Source organism: Sorex fumeus, unplaced genomic scaffold (genome assembly GCF_029834395.1).
Source record: "Sorex fumeus unplaced genomic scaffold, SorFum_2.1 ptg000131l, whole genome shotgun sequence".
NCBI classification, from domain to species: domain Eukaryota; kingdom Metazoa; phylum Chordata; class Mammalia; order Eulipotyphla; family Soricidae; genus Sorex; species Sorex fumeus.
In genome coordinates this window covers 29,910,928-29,932,233 of record NW_026606188.1, presented here as the reverse complement: position 1 = coordinate 29,932,233, position 21,306 = coordinate 29,910,928, and the positions used below count along the sequence as shown (strand labels likewise).

The 21,306-nt window shown below is 41.7% G+C and overlaps 1 protein-coding gene across 2 annotated transcripts in view; it reads right to left on the bottom strand.

Annotated features, from left to right (window-relative positions):
• Positions 1 to 15,780, bottom strand: part of SNX7 (sorting nexin 7) — a 106,390-nt gene extending 90,610 nt beyond the window's left edge. Inside the window, exon 1 of one of the 2 annotated variants that reach the window (XM_056139146.1) lies at positions 15,650 to 15,780. The gene's annotated coding sequence lies outside the window, so the exon portion shown is untranslated. The remainder of the gene's footprint in view (positions 1 to 15,649) is intronic. The other variant, XM_056139147.1, reaches the window with a different exon arrangement.
• Positions 15,781 to 21,306: the final 5,526 nt, after the last annotated feature.

The following is a 21,306-nucleotide window of genomic DNA, read 5'->3' as shown; positions in this document are numbered from 1 at the left end:
GGGTTCGATTCCTCCATCCCACTAGGAGAGCCCGGCAAGCTACGGAGAATATCCCACCCACACAGCAGAGCCTGGAAAGCTCCCCGTGGTGTATTCAACATGCCAAAAACAGTAACAAGTCTCATAATGGAAACGTTACTGGTGCCCACTCGAGTAAATCGATGAACAACTGGATGACAGTGATACAGTGCTACAGTGCTATGTTGATGGTGGATACACAGAGTAAACTGTATTACTCTATTAGCAGGAATCTGAAAACTTTTCCCATAAAGCATCACAGTATAAATTTCGGATTTATGGGTAATCTAGTTTCTGTCACTGTTACTCACCCAGGACACTGCAGTATGAAAGCAGCTGGTGAAAACACATAAATGAATGTCTGTGGCTGACACCAACAAAGTGATTTACAAAAACAAGGCCAACAAGATTTGGTTCCCAGACTCGTGCCAACATAATATGCCTCAGCGCTGTCATGCTGCTGCATGTCTACAGTGTTCAATAAAATTTAAGTCCACTAAAAATAAAATCTCCTTAAAATAAGTTTGGGATACTGGCTACATATGTGAACAACTCAATGATGCCTACCTGGAAACATAAACCACGAAAAGTCATTACTTTCACCAGAACAATGAAGAGGTGAAATCTATGTTCCACAGTCAGAAAATGCTGCAAACCCAACTTATGGAGTTAATAAAAAAAAAAAAAAAGGCTGCTAAGGAGTACAAATTACTTGCTTGGTAAGAGTGGACTAAAACAGATTTGGCCTGGAGCACATTAAAACTACTTCCCTAATACAAAGCTCTGTCTTTCAAGACCCTGGGGTGGGGGGATGTGTGGAATGGGATGACCCTTTCTTGATATCTGGCCACACCAGTAAACCAACAGAACATTTCTGAAGAGTCTTAATATATGCTTATTACACATCAAGAAACTACTTAGACAACTAAAACATCAGTGCCAAGAGTATTCTTATACCCTAGGACTTCTACCCTAGGTCATGCAGATTCTTATACCCTAGGTCTTTCAAGTATCACTGCATCACTGTCATCCCGTTGTTCATCAATTTGCTCCAGCGGGCACCAGTAACGTCTCCATTCATATCAGCTCTGAGGTTTTAGCAGCCTCTCCTTACTCGTCTTTCCCAATGCTGCCACACTGGAGGCTCCTTCAGGGTCAGGGGAATGAGACCTGTTATTGTTATTGTTTTTGGTATTGAATACACCACGGGGAGCTTGCCAGGCTCTGCTGTGCAGGTCTTACAAGCACTATGTGTAATGACTCAGAGGAAAAACTATACAAATAAGACACAACTTAAAACAATACGAGAATTTTATTTATTTATTTTTTTATTCCCCTGGGTGTTACTGGGGATCTAACTCAGGGCCTCACACATACAGGGCACATGTTCCACCACTGAGCTATATATAGCCCTGGTCCAGTATCAGAATGCTGACAACATCTCAATAGTTATGGGGGTGAAAATGTGTATTTTCATTATTTTATTCTTTTGGAGGGAGGTCAAGGCTACTTCTGGAGATACTTAGCCCAGTCCTGGTCAGGTCCGCCCTGGTGGTGCGTAGACGGCTGTGCCATGTTACGAATGGGCCCTGAAGCTTTCCCACGCCAGGCATGTGTTCCCATCCTTTGAGATATCGCCACATCCCAGTCATAATTACATTAAAAGTATCCTACCTCCTAAATTTTATTTCTACGGTGCCTTCTCTAAGTCCACAGAACTGTTCCCGTACTTTCCAGACTTGCAATTTCAGAGGCTCCATAGAGTCCCATTGAGACCCTCGCTACTTAAACTAAGGGTGACAACCTCATAAGGGGTGGTGGTAACTTAACGTTAGACTTGTGGTTCCTGCTCTCACAAAACATATACTTTGAGGGGAGTGTAGTAAATACTAATTTATATATAAACAAATAAGATAAGTCCAGGTATGAATAAGTGTTGACTATAGACACTATACTGAAATTTTATTATTATCACCATTGTAAATTATTAACGTGGGGGTCACAAAAAAAATCTTAAATTTTTTATATAATTTTTAATTATTTATTATTACAACTGTTTGATTTGCATGCCTATTTTATGTGCTTATAAACCCATCCTGTAAAAAAATTCTCATGCAAAAAGGACTCACAAATTGAAAAAGTTTAAGAAGTCCTAATCAATATATTACCATGGGAAGAAACATATTTTTTTGCAATTCCTGAAAAATCTCATTGCAAATGCAGAGCAGATGCCTATGTAAGATAAAGATACAATTTTCTGTATCATAAAGACAAATACTGAGAATTTTCTCAGTGACAGAAACTGTGCCTTAGCACTTACATTATTGTACTTAATCTCAATAAACTGAATGGAAATAAGGACAATTACCATCATTCCTATTTTACAAAGAAATAAATATGTGATATAGGCATGATAATAACTCTCCCCAGATTACTTCTCTCCTAATTGGCAGAGTTAGGCTGGAGTGATAGCACAGCGGGTAGGGCGTTCGCCTTACAAGCGGCCAACATGGCCGCCCCGAGTTCGATTCCTCCGCCCCTCTCAGAGAGCCCGGCAAGCTACCGAGAGTATTCGATATGCCAGACACAGTAACAACAAAGTCTCCAATGGAGACGTTACTGGGCCCGCTCGAGCAAGATGTAACTATCACTGCCATCACCATCCCCACATACATACCTCAAGCATCCAGTGTAGCAGTTTTATCTCATTTAATCAACATTCACTGAATGTTAACCTTGTGTCAGGAACTGGACTACGGTTACAACAGTGGCAAAAACTTGTGACTCCTGCTCTCACAAAACGTATACTTTGAGGGGAGTGTAGTAAATAATAATTAAATAATATAGAAACAAATCAGATAAATCCAGGTATGAAAAAGTGTTGACTACAGAAACTATACTGAAATTTTATTATTAACATCATTGTAAATCATGATGCCTAAGTGAAAAATGGGAAGATAAAGGGGTAAATTCCAAAGAATGTAAAATGGGTTGCTAGGATAAGGAAAAAAAGCAAACGGAAGAGGAATGCTTTTGACAGGACCCTCAGAGAAGCCTAATAAGGAGGTAAAGTTAAAAGAGGCAGCCACGAAAAACAGAAGGAAAACCATGTTAGTCGAGGAAACGAGCTATCCTAAAGGAGGAAAGTATTAGAAAGGAAATGAGTAACAGGCTTTAACAAAGGTAGAACCAACAAAGATCATTATTGTGTTAGTTGGTTTCTTTTATTTGGGGGCCATACCCAGCAATGCTCAGGGGTTACTCCTGAATGTGCTCAAGGATCACGTGGGGTGCTACGATTCAAACCAGTGTTCCAAGTCTTACCCTGTGTATTATCGCTCCAGCTCAATAAAGCTCATGTTAACACATAATGTATCAGAACTGCAAATGCTCTCATTTTTATTTTACAAGTCTTGCAAAAAAGGGAAGGGATAACTCCATGATAAATGAAGCTTGCAAACTAAAAAGCAAGGTCTTTGTTGCTTAGATAAGATTTTACATAGACCAAAAAATTTATAAGCATTAGCCAACTGGAGATTATTAGTCATGACTAATGCCTTTCCATTTATCTCAATTATGCTCAGGCAATGTTTTACCTAGTAAAACGTTCTCCTCTTTTATTCTCATATTCTTTCTTTCCTGGTGGGGGAGAGAGAACTCAACCCACTCAGCAAATGCTGCTCAGCATGCAGGAACATCAGGTATGGCCCAAATATTAAAATAATAATAATAATAATAAAAAGGCTCTCCTTACGCAGAAAGGTGAAACATGCCATTTGCCTATAACTGCCACAAAACCATAGTGGGTGATGGTTGTTTCAATGACACCATGCCTAAATATGGGAGGATTATGCCTACAAGGCAACTGCCAACACATTCAGTGCCTTCTTATGGATGGATGGAAAACTGTTCCCCCACCCACCATGGTTTGACTTGGTGACTACTTTGGACAGTGATGTCTGTCCGCCAGTGTCTCTGTGATTTTGTTCCATTTCCTCTGCCACAGGAATATAGGGAGCGTGTTCCAAGTACGAACCACGCCTTCAGTTTTGCTCCTCAAATGAAGAAAGAAGTCATGGGAACCACAATCAAAATCTAAACCAGACAGACTCTCAGTTCAGCCACAGGTGAAACACACATGAAAAAGAAATCTTTACTGTAGGTAAGATCTTGAGGTTGTTTTTACACTACAGTGAAAAGCTAACAAAAATAGCCCGCAACGTGCAACTGGACTAAGTGTGTGCATACACAAGCACACACAACTTTCTCAGAGTTAACTTTAAAAAAATTAAAGTTTTATTTTTTCAGATTTTAAATTTTTCTATACTAATAGTTAATGATTTGATTTTGGTTGTAATAATTAGACACAAGACTATTTTTTGAATTACATTCTGATGATTCCATTTACATAAATGTCCTGAAAAGAAATGTCTACAGAGACAAAAAAAAAAAAGCAAACTAGCGGTTTCCTATGGCTGGAAGTAAAAGGGAGATCAATTATAAATGACATAATGGATTTTTAGGAGGAGATGCGAATGTTTTAAAATGCATTTAAGTGATGGTTGTACAACTCAGCAAATTTACTAAAAACATTTTTCATTCAAAGTAAATTTTATTACATGTAAATTAAATCTCAAAATTTAAAAGCAGAAGAGAAGAACAGTGAGTAGTATATCAAAGTATTCTCAAAGTCAAAAATAATAAAATAATTTTTCAGCTTAAGGTCATTATTTAAACCTGCTTTGTTTTAAGTGCTTATTAATTTTATTAATATTTAATATTTTGATTGTATATATACCTAATTATAACTACACATAACACCATATTATTTGGCATGATTGATAGAGAGTTAAAGTATCAAAGTTAATCAAATATTCCAAATAAAACTGGTGAAATCTTTCAATCATGCAACTTTTCACTTACCAATTAGGAAAACTTAAATTTTTTTATTTTTATATTTTTGGGTCACACCCGGTGGTACTCAAGGCTCTGTGCTCAGGGATCACTTCTGGTGAGACTCAGGGGCTATAAAGTTTGTAGGGGGTCGAATCCAGTTCAGGCATGTGTAAGGAAAGCACCCTACTTTATGGAGTATTTTTTTAAATTTTTTTTTAATTTTTATTAGTGAGACATCATGAGGTACAGCTGTAGACTTACCAATTTTTGTGCTAGGGTTTCAATTATACAATGATCAAATACCCATCCCTCCACCAGTGCCCACTTCCCACCACCACGGATCCCAGTATCGCTCCCACCCCTCATCCCACCCCCATCCCACCCTGCTTCTGTGTCAGGGCATTCCCTTTTGTTCTCTCTCTCTTATTGGGTGTTGTGGTTTGCAAAAGAGGCAATGGGTGACAATCATGTTTGGTCTATAGTCTACTTTCAGCATGCTTCTCCCATCCTGGGAAGATCCTCCCAACACTATGGAGTATTTTTTAAATGAAAAACAATGGTTAACTTTTACTCTTCAGAAAATACAGTAAGTAAATAATACATAAATAAAATTCATTTTGAATGATTCAACAGTATAATTACTGATTCACTGTTTCTTTTTGCACACAATAGTCTCATTAAGCTGTAGCCAGCATCAAGCATTTTACTACAGCATCTTCTCAGAAGCTCAAGAATGAAAAAATAAAAAGCCATCTTTAAAGTTCCATAGAATAAATATACACTTAAAATCTATTAAGTTAAAATATGCAGTCACATATAACTTCATCATTTTCCAAAAAAATCTCTAATGATTTTCTCTACTGACACTGATCAATAAACACTGTTGGTTGAATAAAAGTACTATACTCTTCTTTCCCACAGATTCAAAACTTTTATTTTTAACATAGCTGTATAATAACAAATCAATCCTCTTTCCAAAGATAATACTGGCTACTGGCTCCCGTTTCAGCTTGTGACGGTTTATTTCTGCATGTACACTGCATGACACAAAAGGAAACTACCTAGGATTCACAATTGCATTCCTTTCCTGACACAGTTGGTTTCCACTACTGGTGGCCAATCCCCTGGATTGAGCCAGATGCTACTAGCTTAAAAGGATTTATTTTACTAAGTAAATGAAGGTCCCCAATGATTCCCCAGGGTTTTCTTTATGCTTTGTGTTTATTTTTTCTATTACAATCTAAATAGAAAATCTTGTCCAGGACTGGTGCTCGACATTCTTCTGTGTCTCCCAGAAATAACATTTACTCACCACTGACGAAAGCCAAATTGTTTTAATTCTATTTGACTTGGTTATCTATTTGGTTTATATAGTACATACCAGGAAAATACAAACCGAGTTTACCAAAAATAGATCATTGGCAAATTAGTGTAATAATTGGGTCTAACATAGAAAATCACAGACCATGTGATTTAGTGTGTTTATCTTCTAAATATTTAGAGTTCCTAATCTCCTGACTTCAATGAATTTAACTTATTGGATATTGAAAGGCAAGATTTTAAAGAGAAGTAAGTAATTAGAAGCCCCAAAGCATGAAGTATTATGAGAACAAAAACAGTATTATTTTGAACTGTGGCTGTGTCCATTGGGTAGAGCACGTTCCTTAAATGTGGAAAGCCCAAAGATCACCCATGGATCTGTAAAAAAAAAAAATTTTAATAAACTGAAAACAGACAAAAAACAACAATATTATGTTGAAGACGGGAAGGAAAATTAATTCTAGCTGGAAAATAATACTCTTGGGGAAGGCTTAGCTTTATATTTAGCCATAAAAATAAAAAATAAACTTGTTTTGTTAACCCAACTATAATTACACAGAAGCAAAGAAATAAAAGAAAGAGTAAGTTCACATTCTGGCAAGCAGACCAACCTAAACCAGTGCTTTTCAAATTGCTAAAGTGCACACCAATCACTAGGGAATCCTGCAGAGAGGCAAATTCTAATTCTTGAAGTCTGGTGTGGGATCTGATGCAGCATTTTCAACAAGCTCATGAGTGATGCAACAGATTCCTGGAACATACTCGAGTAGTACGGCAAAGAGGAGGAAGCAGAAGAACCAGGATGCAATCTGATCACCAAGAGCTATGGAAGGCAAAATGTGCACGTGTCAGGGCTATGTACTCTGAAGCATCCATCTGCAGCAAACACACATACAGAAGAGAAGCAGAAGTTCAGTTGAAGCCCTTATAAGAGTACCGCCATGGTTTTCAGAAGAAACTCATATGTATTCTGATTCCAGCAGTGGGGATGGGAAGAAGGCAATAATTTCAAAATGAGCCTAGAAACTAAAGCCACAGTAAACTTTTCAGATAGTGGTAGAAATGACTAATGAGTAAAAGGGGGTTGGGGGGAAATAGGAACGCAAATGCACTATCCTAGATACTTGCAAAAACGTCACATCATCAGTGAAAAAAACTAAATTGAGAATATCAGAAGGGTGACAGAGAAATAAAATAAAGAACGGTGAAATACAGTTTGATTTGGAATTAAGTTGATAAAATCGACCACTTAATTTAGACTTTCACTGCTCTTGCAGTTAAATTCATTAAATTCAAATCCCATGTCTTTCAAGTGGGAAGAAAGAGTTCAACTGTTGTACCGACTTCTCCTCTGGGACAATTGGTCATCTCGTTGTGCTAGAGAATTTTTTTTATACAGAATCCATATTTGCTGAGTAATCCCTTTCTTTTTTGAGCCTTCCAATAAAATATGCTTCCATAAATGGAGCTAGAATTTCGTTCTAACCCTTTGATGCTGGCTCTAGTTTTGCCCATCACCATCAACAAATAATTAGCATACCTAGCTAGTAGCAGATAGCACTGTCCTTTCATTGTTCATCAATTTGTTCAAGCGGGCATCAGTAACATCTCCATTGTGTGACTTGTTACTGTTTTTGGCATATCGAATATGCCATGGGGAGCTTGCCAGGCTCTGCCGTGAAGGCGGAATACTCTCGGTTGCTTGCCGGGCTCTCCAAGAGGCACGGAGGAATAGAACCCTGGTCAGCCGCATGAAAGGCAAATGCTCTACCCGTTGTGCTACCGCTCCAGCCCACCTAGATAGTAATGACTCCTTATTCAAAAGTTGCTTAAAAAAATTAGCTGGGTTTTCTATGGGGATTGTTTGCCAACCTAAATTACTTTCTACTCTTCCTCAGTCTTTCTTTAGAGGCGTTGGTTGGCAGAACATAGCATCAGAAAAACCCCTTCACTTCAAAGTGGCAAACATACTATAAGACTACTGCTATGTCTGCATTAGTGTTCTGACAATACTGTCCATTTCTTGTGAGAATGGAAGACAGTGTTGAGACCCAAGTCTTCTCTCTGCAAAACCTTGACTACATCTTAGGCTCCAAATCAACACAGCATTTCAAAGAATCAGTGCCCTGGCATCCATCCAGAGATGAGAGAAATATACTATCATGAAATGGGATTTCAGAAGTACATGAACAGTTAACATTACAATACAATCAGTGATTCATATAACCTGGAAAATATGTTATTTGTTTATATTCAAAGTCTTCTTATTTGTGTATACTGATCTTTCAGTCACTGAAAACACTAGAAATGTGCTACATAAAATGGTCTCATACAGTCTTACAAACTTTTGAAGTTTCCTTGTTTTAATTCTACTGTTTATCATATTCACTATAAGATCTTAATTTTTTTTTTATCTTTTCTCTATTTCACTCATCCACTCTCTCTACTCTGGAAGAAATAAAATACTTAACACATAAAAAGGCTATGATGGTAGAAAAAAGAACTTCTAGTGAGAAAAACAGAAATACCCAAATTTTCCCTTATTTATTGGTTCCTCGGTTGTTATTTGTTTTGTAGGATTAGAATAAAGACCCAGTAAGGCAGGATTCAATAGAACATATGAACCTCCTTTTATAATCCTGCATTTTTATTTTCAGTGAGTTTAACAATAGAGAATGCACACATATGCCATACACACACACACACACACACACAATTATATACTTGTTCTCCGTATATACAACATATAAATACATGCGCATTCATTTATGGACTGTCTACACACATGAATATCTATCTCTCTATATATAAAACACACAGTGTAGTTCTTTATATATTTCAGTCAATCAAGATAGAAAGCCATTAATTTATTCAAGTATAGCTGAAAAGTAACCATACCCCAAGCTATTAACAAAATACTGAATTCTGTAGGCCTTTAATTCTTTTCAAACTCATAGACACAGGGGGCTATTAATATTTCAAAGTCAATTGAATAAGTATAATTAAGAATCACTTCCTCAGATAACAAAGCCACATTTTAAGTGCTCAAAACTCACTAGTGACAGTCACATCAAACAGGCAGACACAGAACATGTCCTTCATCAGTGTTTTTGGACAACCAGAGCCATGGGGGCTGTGGACATATGACCAATGCTCAAGAGAATCTACAAGGGCCAGGACATCATGGCTGACACACAACAAGTCATTCAATTTGCATACTTATATTTTTACCTCATTCTACAGAAAAAACTTGAGGCATGGGCTGGAGAGATAGCGCGATGGGTAGGTCACTTGCCTTGAACGTGGCTGACCTGGGTTCATTCTCTGGAACAACACATGATCTCCCCAAGGCCCTGCCAGCAACGACCCCTGAGCATAGCGCCAGGATGTAAACCCTGAACACAGCCAAGTACCAAGTGTGATTCCAAAATAGGAAGGAAGGGAGGGAGGGAGGGAGGGAGGAAGGAAGGGAGGGAGGAAGGAAGGGAAGGAGAGAGGGAGGGGTGGAGGGAGGGAAAGTATTGAGAGGTTAAGTGACTGGCCCAAGAAAACTCAAGAAAGTAATTAACAAATGGAGGAGACCAGATTCCAAATGCCAGCTGTAGAGCCACAGTCTAGTCAGACCTGCTAAGTGTGTGTCTTGGCTATGTTTTATTTACAGTGACTAACAGAGCTTCCATTAGAACTTTATATTTATCCCAATCAATTTTCATAATCTACTACTGAACACAGCATTCTGATACACAAAGATACGAAAGGCCGATTATGTCATATACTGGATTACCTACTGTTACAATATCATCTATTGTTACACTTTCTATTGCAGTGTATGATTGTCCCCCAAACTAAGTAGTAATTCTATTATTTTAATTAAACAATTCTATTATTTTTTTGTTTCATTATATATACTAGCTTATTATTTCAAGAATTCAGACAGCACTTAGATGAAAATGCTTCTGTCTCCACCCATTACACACAGGATTCACTGCTGGAATTTGATGGCGGGGGTGCCCTGATGTTGAAGGCTGAAATCACTTCCCACATCCTGAACATAGACTATTCCTGTGATAAGCATGATCTTTCAAGTTCCATGATGTACGCTGACACGATTACCATAAATTTATATAGGCAATATTCTTAACATTCCCAGACCCAACAAGCAAACTACAAAAGCATCCCAAATAGGACTATTTTACTTTCAGGTAGCAGGGAAATCGTGTAGATCTCTTTACTCTCAATCCATCCACCCAGTGCTGGATGGGACAGTGAACACGGACATTTCTCTTGATGTTAATCTGGACATTCTGACAGTTTAGAGGACTTCCTAATTCTTTTTTTTTTTGGGGGGGGGGGGAAGGAGGGTCACACCCGGCGATGATCAGGGGTTCCTCCTGGCTCTACACTCAGGAATCACTCCTGGCGGTGCTCAGGGGACCGTATGGGATGCTGGAAATCAAACCCGGGTCGGCCGCGTGCAGGGAAAATGCCCTAGTTGCTATAGTATCATTCCAACCCCAGGTCTTCCTAATTCTTACCATGACCCACTACACAAAGCAGAATCCCCTTTTTTTTTTATGATTTAATCCTAGAAACCACATCACATCACCTCAACCATCACGTAAAGCAGCCCCTACCCCCCAGCTGATTCGAGAAGAGGGACAGAGGTCCTGCCTTCTGATGGGAAAGTCTATCTGGGTTGGGAGAGCGTCATGCGCTGTCTTTATCCACAGATCCACTCCACACATTTGTATGATGAACGATTTCCCTATTTCCTACTCACCTATTACAGTGCCCTTAGAAGCTGATCCCTAGGGATGATATCCTAATAGCTCACCCCAGTAGCAGCCACAGCAGGGGGAAAGGAGCTCAGTGAATGTCCCCTACCTATTCCTTGCTTCGTCACCTCAATGCCAGCAGCAGCACATTTCTAGCTACATTACTCTGTAAATGTGGCTGACTTCTCACTTCCCCACATCTTGAACTCTCCTTGGATTCGAGCATCATTCTTCCCATTCCTCTTCCCCTCACAAGGGCGGCAAAGGTGTTACTAAAGGTGCCTTGCTACTACCATTTGTTACTGAATCATTGAACTCTTTTTTTTTTTTTTGGCTTTTTGGGTCACACCTGGCAATGCTCAGGAGTTCCTCTTGGCTCTGCACTCAGGAATCACTCCTGGCAGTGCCCAGGGGATCATATGGGATGCTGGGCATCAAACCCGGGTCATCCGCGTGTAAGGCAAATTCCCTACCCACTGTGCTATCACTCCAGCCCCTGACTCCTTGAACTCTTATACAATTTCTTTAAACAGTTCTTTCATGAAGTTCTTCATACCAATTGCTGCAGAAAATTGATTTCTATGACGACCACCACCAATGTGGGTATTCGGTAAGAACTAAAACAGGACAGAGAACAAATGAGAAAAGTTCATACCCATGCTTCCAATGATTCTCTAAGTAGCTGAGAGAACTACTGAATAGTTTTTAAAATGAAAAGAATTACTAAATAGTAAAACTGAGTCCATCCATGGCAACTCTGAATTTCTGGACTGACAGAGATCCAGGAGCTAGATGACTCAACAATCTTTTTTTCTGTGAAAATTTACCTTTCTCACACACACACACACACACACACACATACACACAAAACGTTGTGTGTGTATGTGTGTGTGTGTGAGGGCATTTCTCTTAAAAGTCTTATTTAAATAAACATGTTCATTATAGTTACGATTTACCATTAAAATTATATTTTCTTTCTTTGATTAATTTATAAACATGGGACACAAAGAGCTCAAAGAGCTAGAGTACATACTTTGCCTGAGGGAGGTCCAAGTTTGGTACGTGGCACCACATGGCTCCCCTGAGCACTTCTGGAAGTGATTCCTCCCCAGCACCACAGAGCTAAGAGCAGTCCCCAGGTACTGCCAGTGTGACTCAAAACCAGAAGTAAGTGTTTAATCATCTAGATTCTCTATGGAGCGTCTATAAACATGAATCTATAAATAGCTCTGTAGTTTTGGTAGCTTACATGGAGAATGAAACCAAGCTCACTGACCTCTCTTTCCAGAATTTCCCTTTCCTCAGTTATTTTTCAAAAGCATATTTCTTGATCTCTCATGGCAGATAACCATATCTGCATTCTGTAAGTTCACAAAAATGACTAGTGGTAATGAAGATAATTGCACCTGAAAATTCACTGACTTTCTGAGATGCTGTAAGATTTTACTTGACGCTCCTGAATGTCGTGGTTTGGTAAAGATCACACCCAGAGGTCTGTGGGTACACGTACAGTGATGGAAACCAAAGGAGAGCTGAGGCTGTGCATGGGGCATGGCTTTGTCACTCTGAGCCAGACCCTGAGCCTGAGTATCTTTCACACCCCCAGACCCTGAATACCTTTCACATCCCCAGACCCTGAATACCTTTCACATACCCCAGACCCTTGACCTTTTACACAGGCCTGAACACCTTTCAAATATTCTCTTTCAATACTTTTCAAAGGCCAAAAATAAGAACTATCATTTACCAAGTGCCTGATAAACATCTTACAGCTTCACTGTGACCTACTTACCTATGCTGCTTCAACTAGTATTTCTTAGACACAGTATTTAATTTTTCTGAAAAGGGTCATTGATTGCATTTTAATACATTTCTCCCAAAAGAACACTCACCGCTAAATGCAGTGAAAATAGCCCCTCTAAAATTAAAATTTCTGAAACCCTCAATTTGAACACCATTCTCATGCTACTGATGTGTTTTTATCCTTTTTTTCTTTTTCAAATCACTGGCTATGTCTGCCCACTTCCAGTATCCATAATTGTTCTTGTAAGCCAATATCCTCTGTAGTCCCTATGGTCTCTTCAAATCTAACATCATTTTTTCCTCACTGAAATATTTGAGAACTCGAAGCAGCATTTTGTTTAACTTCTCCTCTCTCTTAGTTTATATTGCTATTTAGAGTTCCCACCAAATTTTCCACCTGGACTCCAAGATTGTGGTAGCAGGAACTAAAATTCACATTTCCCTCCCACCCCCACACCCCGCCCCAGCATAATTAAATAGCATCTTACATAAAAAATATTTAACATGCCTTATATTATGGAAGGGATAATAGATTAATAGTGAGCCAAGATCCTACCCTGAAGGAAATAATCCACAAATAATCCAGAGGAAAGAGAAAAGGAAGATCATAAGTGTAAATGTTAAGGGAATATAAAAGCAGCAGATATTAAAATACCAAAGGGTGACTAACGTGGAAATAGAAGTAACTGCTGATACCATCCCAGGCTAGACAGACAGCCTGGGTAGAGTTCTACGAAGCAACAGAGAACAGCGGAGAGAGAAACTAAATGGAAAAGACACTGAATTTGCTTATCTCTTGACTGTTGTTAATGGTTGAAAATTTCAAATTTCAGAAACACACAAATAATTTTAAAATGTCTTACGTACACTTTGCCAACTTTAACCAACCTTAATCAATGAGGCCAGTTTCCACAGAGGCCATCTCACTTTTCTAACCTTCCTAAGAAGAATGATAGTTACACAACACCAACCATAACAGCAGACCCAAGAACTAAAGTCTACCCTTTTAAAAAAGAATACAAAATTACCCATACAAAGTGATATGGGAAAATGAACTTTTATGTAGAATGAGAAAAAAGAAATCTCAACAAATGATTGGAGTCCTGGAAATCTGGATTCCTTTCTTCTGAAAGAGCTTTAGGCAATTAACCAAAAATGCTTAAGTAGAAAAATGCCTCTGGCCACAACCTGTCATTACCATCCCACCTTGAGTATCTCCAGTCCCCAGTTAACTTCCAGCATGCTCTGCAGCCGAAGCAAACCAAGTGCTATAAATTTTAAATGTCCTTTAACTTCAACTTTGACCCGCCTCTAACAATCATTAAAAGTGCAATTCTAGAATCTGGGAGAACAGAAACCAATGCCAAGTTTAAAGCAATCTCAGATGATTCTGATTCACAATTGCCACTCCTAACTTTCTCCTGTCCCGCCCTCCAGCTGCCCCCAGAATGGAAGGTTCCCTGTGCAGAGCCCTATGTTGCGTTCACAAACTAATAGCGTAGAAGGAAATGTGAAGAAATGGCAGTTGCTCTCCATCTAAACATCAAATTTGTCTATAACAGAAAAAGTCAGTGTTAACTTTTTACCAGTGAATATAAAATAAATCCAGTTTTCCAAGTTAAACTCTAGGAAAGACCAAATAACTTTTGGAAAGAGGCTCAAACTGATCTGAGCACATCTAGAATTACAACAGTTCCCACTCCCTTTTTCATCTCATTTTAAGAATGAGGGGATTGTGGGCCAGAGCGATAATACAGGGGATTCGGTTCTTCCTTGCAGGAGGCCAACCCCAATTAGAACCCTGGCGCCCCGTATGGGTCCCAAGTACCTCCAGGAATGAGCACAGAGCTAGGAGTATGCCTGAGCACTGTGGGTGTGGCACAAACAGCCACCCCACCCCCAAGCCAGGAAAGGGAGGGAGTTAAGGAGGGAGGAAGGAAGAGACGAGACGGAAGGATAGAGGAAAAGGGAAAAGAAGGGGAAAATGGGAATTTTTCATATACATCTCTCGGCTCTCCGTTTGCTTGATCACGTTCTAACTTTGGTTGGTTCCAGTGAAATAACGCAGAAGTTACATATGGAGATTCACCTAACACCTGAAGGTAACATTTACGTTCAACAGTCCTTTCAGCAACTAATATCTCAAGTCTTCTAACAGTAGCAAGGTGAGAAACTGGAGTGAAACTTCCCCGAAGAGGCAGGGATTTTTCTTCTACAAAACCTTTAAGAAATCCCAACCGCCGGTCTCAGGCACCACGTCTACGTGCACCATTAATCCGAGTGCATTTCCCGCCTCCTACAACGCCAGTGCAGAGGAACTTTGGATGCTCCATTTCCCCGGGGAGAAGAGAAAAATGAAAGCAGTGGGTGGCTGGCGGGGACCGCCTCGGGAGAACGCTGAGCAGCGCACGCAGAAGCTGGGTGCGCGCACACGACTCTGCTTCTCCTAAAGAGGGGACGGCCGGGAGACTCGTCCCGCCTGTCACCCAGCCTCGGAGTCACCACCAGAATCATTTCCCAGTCTCGGCTAATCCCGGTCCCCGAGCTCCGGGCTGGCCGCTCCGGGCAGCGGTCCTGGGGCCACCCGCCTCCGGGCCTCGGGCACTGTCGCGGGGGCTGGCCGGGTGCGAAACGGGGACGGGGAGGGGATCGGAGACGCGGGAGGAAATCCCAACTTTGCAAACTCCACGGCACGCCCGGCCGGGAGGAAGGGCTCAATGCGGACCGGGGAGCGGCAGCTCCGCGGGGTCGCGGCGCCCCGGGCTCCTCCCAGCCCCCCGCCGGGCTCCGACCAACTCCCCCAGCAGCCGCGGAACTTTCCCGCACGCGCCGCTCACCTTGCTGAACACCTCCAGGTCCTCCTCGTCCTCGTCCAAATCCAGCACCTCCGCCTGCAGCGGCGGCGACCCGCCGGGGCGACCGGCCCAGGGGCCGCCGCCGCCGCCCCCGGGAGCGTCCCCGGCGCCGCGCGACCGCGATGCCCGGCGCTCGGCCTCCATCCCCGACAGTGCGCTCCGGCCCGCCGCCGCCGCCCGCCCCGCGCCCCCGCGCGCGCCCATTGGCTCCCGCGCCGCCGGCGCCTCCCCGGCCGGCCCCGCCGCGGCCCCGCTCGCGCCGCGCAGACGCGGAACCGCCGGGCCGAGCACGGCCGGGCTCAGCCCACCTGGCCCGGGGCCCGCGGGGCGCGCCCTGGAGGGGAGCGAGCGCCCGCCTCGTCCAGGAAAGCAAGGGAGCCGACCCCTCGGCTGCAGCGATCGCGCTCCGGGAGGCGGGGGAGAGTCGTTTTCCGCGGGGGCGGGGTCCCGGGAAGCAACCCTGGGGGATCCCCCAACTTCGGGGAAGGGGGGCCTGGGAGGAGGCCGACCCCCAAAGCTGCGTCTCCAGGAGGCGGACGCGGGCGGGGGTGGTTTTCGAGTCTTACCCGTCTAAGGGTCGTTTCTAATGCAAAAACGGCGAAGGACCCAGGAGTCTCGGGGTAGGAATTGATTTTTGACCCAGTGACCGGATTCTGCGGTCCTGTCACTATCGAGCCAGAGGAGTTGTATTTAGAAACTGCATTGAGCCGCTTTCAAGGGTACCTTTCCCGCCTGGAACTGTTCCGGAATACATGAGCAGGAAGGTTACTGAGTGGCTGGCGAGGACGGCAAGGAAGACCGGACAGTGCCAGCGAGAGATCACTGTCAGCCTCTGTCATGACTCTGCAAGGCAGTGATGAGTTCAGCCTATTTTTGTTTGGATTTTTTTTTAAACCTAAGTTCCAAAAACAGTGGGGAAAATCCATGCCAAATATGTTCTGAAACTTTCTCCACGTTTGAACTTCTTCTCTTCAACCCCAATTCTTCTCTCCCAGAAACCCAGAAAGAATTTCAAAAGCAACTTGTTTTCATTGAGTCAATGTTTGTATTTCTTAGGGATACACCAGACCCACCACCAAGTACCAATGTCCCTCCACCAAAGTCTTCTGGATTCTCTCAGCTCAAAAGCAACTGCACTTTGCCGGTGGGGGGAAGGGGGGGGGCAAGTTAAGGACAGGATTTCTGAAATCTTGCTTGACCTGACGAAATATTTAACTCAATGGAAACATGGAAGATACGTAGGGAAATAATAGAGATGTTTCTTTTATCCATTAGAAGACAAATTCTTAACAATACATTCCCTCTTTGGGGCTAGAACAACAGTGAGCTGATAAGACTCTTGTCTTGCACATGGAGGACCCAGTTTCATCCCCAGCACCCTGTGCCCAGCCAGGAGTGATCCATGAGCCAGCCCTGAGCATCACCGGGTGTTGCCCAAAAACCAAAAAGATAAAAAATACATTCCCTTATAATGACTCAAACTTTCCATTGATCCCCCTACATATGCTGCTTTTTCAATCTGGTCTCTGCCTCAGCAATATCCAGTCACCCTCCTATACTCTGTCCCTATAACCAAAATGTCATTTCTGACCCCTCCTTCAGGAATTGTAGTTTCTGAAGAGCTAGTTGTACTTTTTCTTGTTTTGTTTCGTTTCGACATTTTGGAGTTTTTAACCACACCAGGCAGTATACTTGGCTTACTTTTAAGGAGACTCCTCAAATGTCAGGGTCTGTTCCCAATTGACTTGTTTTTATACTATCTTATAGACTATATTTATCTTATGTAAATGCCTAATGTTCCTTAGTTGTAGGATAATATTGGTTTGTCCTTTCAGCCTTGCCTCAGGGAGCTTAGGTTTCTTGTGTTACTCCCATCACAGTGCTCCCGTCCCTCTGTTTATTTGTAACTTCTTTCTTTATGCTCTGTTGACTTGTAAATATTGTTTTTCTCCTTTAAATCCTTTTCATAGTTTATTGAGAGCAATGTCCTTTTGTACATGGGCACAAGAAGATAGTTAATGCTACACTTTTGTAACTTGGGAGTTAATTGACCCCAGATCATAGTTCCTCTGAGGCATCTATTCTCTTGACCTAAGCCTCAGTTGCCTTTACTCCTAGTACCCCAAAAGCAGGGTCTTGACGTGGGACTGAATGGACCCAGGGCAAGCTGTGAGCTATGTGCTATCCTGGCATCAAAATGAGCCTGGCCAAAGTGCCATAATGCTTAACTATAAGTTAAGAGCGTGGTAATGGACAAATGCTGTCATGATCCAAAAAGTAAAAACTAGATTCGGGCCCTGTTAGGGTTAGGAATGATTAGTCTGAGCACTGTAGTTTGAGTCTCTGGCAAGATGTTCCCAGGAGAGCTACTCTACAAGCTCAAGCTCATTGTATTTCTTACTGTGTCCATACAAAATAACTAGCATTAAGAAGTAGAATTGAGATGTTAATTAAGTTATGGGACTAAAGAGAAGAGGAAGGCACCTAGGTGGTATTTCCATATTTCCACCCTTGAGCCTGATGGGCCATCAGGAAGACCCCCAATGTGGGCGAGTTGGAGAGTGAGAGATGAGAAACAGAGAGAGAGAGAGAGAGAGAGAGAGAGAGAGAGAGAGGAGAAAGAGAGAGCTGAGAGCCTTCAGGGCTTTCCCTAGCCGCCCAGAGATTACAAACTTAGTAAACTTTCTCTTTTTGGCTTTTTATTGGGGGGGAGGGGAGGGCCTGGGAGGCACACCCAGCCATGCTCATGGATTTACTCCTGACTCTGCACTCAGAAATCTAACCTGGCAGTGCTGGGGGAACCATATGGGTTTCGAGAGATTGAACCTTGGTGTCTGCATGCAAGAGAAGAGCCCTCCCCATGGGACTAGCACTCTGGCCTCTAATCAGTAAATTTTAATAATCTTTTAGCTTTAGGGAACACATTATTAACAACTTGCAGTATTGATGTAGGTGGGCACCTATTAATTAAGTGAAGCAGGGAGGAGAAAGACGGTCCACTTTCTACCCAACCGCCTCTGCCACCCGGGACCCAGGGTTACTGGGTTCTTGTCTCGCCTTGCAGAAAGGAATTTCAGGAGTAGACAAGCAGTGAAGAAACAGATTTTATTTGGAGGCTTTTGGAGAGGAAGAGAAAGGTGTAAGCGGATAAGTGGGGGAATGGAGAGTAAGAGAGAGAGTGAGAGAGTAACATATTCAAGAGAGAACATGGGCTTCTCCTAGGGCAGAGAGAGAGCCTCTGCATACATCCTAGCATTAGACACGAAAGCATGGAAGTACACATCCCAAGATGGGAGAAGCATGCTGAAAGTAGACTATAGACCAAACATGATTGTCAACCATTGCCTCTTTTGCAAACCACAACACCCAATAAGAGAGAGAGAACAAAAGGGAATGCCCTGCCACAGAGGCAGGGTGGGATGGGAGGGGGATGGGGGGTGGGAGAGATACTGGGATCTGTGGTGGTGGGAAATGGGCACTGGTGGAGGGATGGGTATTTGATCATTGTATAATTGAATCCCAAGCACAAAAATTTGTAAGTCTACAACTGTACCTCATGGTGTTTCACTAATAAAAATTTTTTTAAAAAAGAGGGGAGATGTGGGCGACACATGTGCTCAACCCACATGTCCTTGGCCACGTGGGCACAAGCAGCACATGGGCTCAGGCAGCATATGCGCACCCTTCCTTTGTTCAAGGTGGCCTTTATAGGGTTTCTCCAACCTGCCTCCTACGAGGGGCTTCTTCCTAGGTAAAAGCCCGTTGCTAAGGAAGTTACCAGGGAGGTTGGGAGCGGTGATGGTCTTCTTTGGGCTGAATCACTAAAGTTAATCAGATTAAAAGGGAGGTCCAAAAAGAGGAACTTCATGGGGAGGAGGCCTATATCCTCAGGTCTGCAGATGGTCTTATCAGGTCTTTGTTTTCTGTATCCACAAATTGGGTCAGTCCTAGAATTCTTCCATGAAACTTTGTTTCATTGCAAAGGGCCTTTTCCTATCTACCTGCCTACATCAGTATCATATGTGTTTACTTTCAAAAACATTTTTAGGGGTTGGAGAGATAGCACAGCGGGTAGGGCCTTTGCCTTGCACACGGCCGACCCGGGTTCAATTCCCAGCATACCATATGGTCCCCTGAGCACCGCCAGGAGTAACTCCTGAGTGCAGAGCCAGGAGTAACCCCTGTGCATCACCAGATGTGACCCAAAAAAGAAAAAAAAGGGGTCTGGAGCAATAGCACAGTGGATAGGGCGTTTGCCTTGCGTGCAGCCAACCTAGGTTCGATTGTTGCTTCTTCTGGAGTGAGAAATAGAGATTAGGTTGATTCCAAACTATTCCACAGATAGTTCCAAATGGTTTGTTCATTGATCAAGAACTTGGAAAAAAACAGTTGTATGGTTAACGAAAAGCTTACGGGGGGAAATCTTGATGGTTTTTCAGAATGGCCAGACTGTGAAGATATTAGCGAATGAGAAATGTCCACTAAAGGTTCATACTCTGGAGGATTGATGAGATAGCAAAACCTAGAGAGTCTGGGATTGTTTCCCATCCATTCTCCCTAGCCATTACATTTCTTGCTTAATGGGCCATGTGAGAAATCTAATTTTAAAAAAGAAAAAAGCAACTAAGTTTAAAGGTAGAAATGTTTCTCAGGAAACATCTTGCATAAAAAGACATGCAGCAAAAGAGTAATCTTTCTTTACCTAAATGACAAGTCCTAGTAGAAAGTGTATAATATACGAGGCATAACAAACAAACGAAACATTGCAGTAGTCAGAAAACATAGTCAATACACACACATTCAAGCTTCTACCTACAACTCAGGATCTTATTACTTAGTAATTGTTAATTAATTAATGAAACCCCCCCTATATGCTAGTCTAGTTGTCATTAGGGGTGCCATATTCTACCCTCAAAACATGGTAAATGACATATTACACACCTATTGTACACTAGAACTTGTCTTTGAACAATTCTAAAGTCAAATTGAGAAACTTGAAAACCTGTCCTCCTGCTTTTTACATTATAAATGTCCTGTTCTTATTATTGATACAGTCTTTTTTCTCTGCATTAAAATCTAGAATTAATATTTAGAGATACAGCAGTACACTGATTCTTTCCATGAGGCCTCTTGTTTTTCCAAGAATTTCCTCAACTACGGATTTCCAGCAGACATTTCCTCAGCTTTTAGAACACAAATAATTGTGCATGAGTTTTCTATTAATTCTCTAATTCTGGCTGTATTATGCGTTATTCCCATGTGTAACTATCATTCTAGAAGGAGCCTCCCTTCATTTCACTCTGCTGATTACATGTAACTACATTTTTTCCCCTTTTCAGATTGTGTTACCAACAAGAAGAAAAATGATTTTGTCCAGAAGTAAATTAAAAGTATTTTAAAGAGAGAAAGGTAAGATGAAATCTGAGTGAAGTTAGAAAGTTATATAAGGTTTATGGAAAAGAAATTTCATGTTCAAATCTGGGGCTAAGATTTGATACATTTATTATAAAATTTAAAAAGAACTTATATCAAATACTATACTTTTACAAAACTAGAATTTGTATCTTTCTTAAAACCACAAATATGAAATATTATTCAGGTTTTTTCTCTTTTTGGGTCACACCTGGCAATGCACAGGG